The sequence below is a fragment of the Rhamphochromis sp. 'chilingali' genome, assembly GCF_963969265.1.
Source record: "Rhamphochromis sp. 'chilingali' genome assembly, chromosome: 7".
Lineage (NCBI taxonomy): Eukaryota > Metazoa > Chordata > Actinopteri > Cichliformes > Cichlidae > Rhamphochromis > Rhamphochromis sp. 'chilingali'.
This window is the reverse complement of record NC_137934.1, coordinates 23,749,658-23,751,938: the sequence shown is the minus strand read 5'-3', so window position 1 is coordinate 23,751,938 and position 2,281 is coordinate 23,749,658. Positions and strand designations below refer to the sequence as shown.

At 39.0% G+C, this 2,281-nt stretch overlaps 1 long non-coding RNA gene across 1 annotated transcript; it reads right to left on the bottom strand.

The window, feature by feature from the left end:
* Nucleotides 1-943: 943 nt before the first annotated feature.
* On the bottom strand, nucleotides 944-2,075 carry LOC308400023. Its single transcript, XR_013972298.1, has 2 exons — nucleotides 1,769-2,075; nucleotides 944-1,192 (listed from the first exon to the last, which is right to left on the bottom strand). It is a non-coding gene; the product is annotated as an uncharacterized lncRNA (long non-coding RNA).
* Nucleotides 2,076-2,281: the final 206 nt, after the last annotated feature.

The window sequence follows — 2,281 nt, the reverse complement described above, 5'->3', positions numbered from 1 at the left end:
CTATTAAAGTGTCTATATGGGTCCACACCAGAGAGTGTTAATTTAACTCTTTTTGGAGAGTTGGTACGTTAACTCTGATTTAGTGTTAAACACCAAATCTGTCTGGAGTTGATAATTTAACACTTGGTGTTAAGAGTTTATATATTAACTCTCAAAGTGTCACGGTCTGCAGAGACAGGCCGTGCGGTGGTGTGTGTAATGGACCCAGGTGCGTACACAAGTGAGCAGACGGGAGTGAGCTTAACAGAAGGCGAGCCTTTAATATGGCTGAAAACAAGGTGTACAAACACAGCAGGGATAGCGTGGCTAAACAGAAACCTAAACTGGGAACAAACTATGGTGAGGCTATGGCTTGGAAGACAACAGACCGGGCATGGAAACACGGAGGGTGGGAACACAGACGACGCGACACAGACTGTAAGAAACACAGAGACTAAATACACATGAGGGATGATCAGGGGAAGTGGCCACACATGGGAACACAGCTGACACACATGAACTTAACGACAGGACAGGAGGAGTGAGACTGAATACACTGACAGTGAATGCAGGCCTTCAAAGTAAAACAGGAAACATGGAGATTAGACATGACACATGAACCGGGGAGGCGTAGTACAGGGGGAGGTGACAGACGCGACAGCATGAACTTGACAATACAAGACACACAGACATAAACACACGAAGAGCAAGGGAGGCTTGATACGAGGGTAACATATACAACTGGCTGGACTACCTAGTGAACCTAAACAAACAATAAATGATAATCATCAAAATAGGTTAAACACAAAACACTGGGTCGCATGACCCAGGACCATGACACAAAGAGTATTTTAGTTTAACTACGTAAGAGTTATCTTCTAATTCATTCTAAAAAGCGGGAATTTTACTGTTCTGAACTTCTAGAAATTTCTTTTGGAAATAAACATTTACTAAAAAGATGCAATGGTTTTTGAAAAACATTTATTCTGAACTGTGCACCACAATTTCAAAACATTTTCTGAAAGATGTAACAGTATACATGTTCTCACTTTCATTAGAATTTTGTTTATCAAAAGGTCTGACATGGTAAATGCAAATAACAGCATTCTCATCACTTATTTCTTCAATACAATATGCATGTCCTTCATTCATCACTTTGTGGAACTTCAACGCACTTCTGCTCTCCCCCATATTCCATCTTCACAAGCATATCCTGTGCGGAGATTGAATAAAAATTAGTTGACACTAATTAATAGCACAAATAATCCAGTAAACAATTGCAGCACAGTAAAAAAAAAAGAAATCCTCTTTGAGCCATTACTTGTGTAAAGTATTTTCCCAAAAGACAAAGACACAGGCAACAGGTAATACTGAACTAAATGTAAAACCTCAACCTTTTTCATTTTTACCTAAACCGTGTGCACAAAACTCTGGAGGGATCTATGCTAACGTAGAATCCAGTCAGGACGTCTGCTACTGCTGTTTGATCGTTTTTTTTATGGGCGATCGTTTTCAGGCTTCAAGTAGCACCATTATACCAACATTTCACATTCTAGACATTGTTTTAGGCGTATTTGACCAAAAGTTTGACTGAAAATTCACATGCAAGCTTTTTTTCAAGGCTGTGGTATTTGCCTGCAAACAATACCTTTCAGCTAGCTAAAACAGAATATTATGCTATCAGTGAGCAACATGGCTAATGCCTTTCACACAGCTTTGTCTCAACTCCAAAGAGCCACAGAAGTAAAAGCTAATAACAATTGAAACAATCTTTGAAAAAATGACTTACCAAGCATGGCAAACAACTTAAATATGTAGAGCAAAATGTTCTGAAACGGCTTCACTTCAGCTTCGATTGGAGCCGTGCTGGGGGCGGAGTCTGTGAATTTACTCTATTGGTGTCATAGCCCCTGTAGGAGTTCAGAGTTAAGAGGTCAAGAGTTAATGTTTCCATTGTAACACCTCCAGATTTGACAGAGAAACACTCATTTTTAACACTCGATTTTAACTACTATCATTTTACACCTCAGAGTTACATTAAAAGAATGTGACTCTGCTTAGAGTAAAATTAACTCTACTTTTGCAAGAAGACTATTAACACCAAAACATTTAACACTTTTGAATTTGCTGTGTACCAAGTTTATCTTCAAAGAGATCAGAATACTTGAGAAGATCTGTTCTAAAAAGTTATTTTCCTCATCTATGGCTACATGGTGGATTTCTTTGTTCAATAGGATTAAGTCTAAGCGGAGACAGTCTGGTAGGCTGAGTAGAGGTTGTACGTCTCGTTTCACTACAAAGA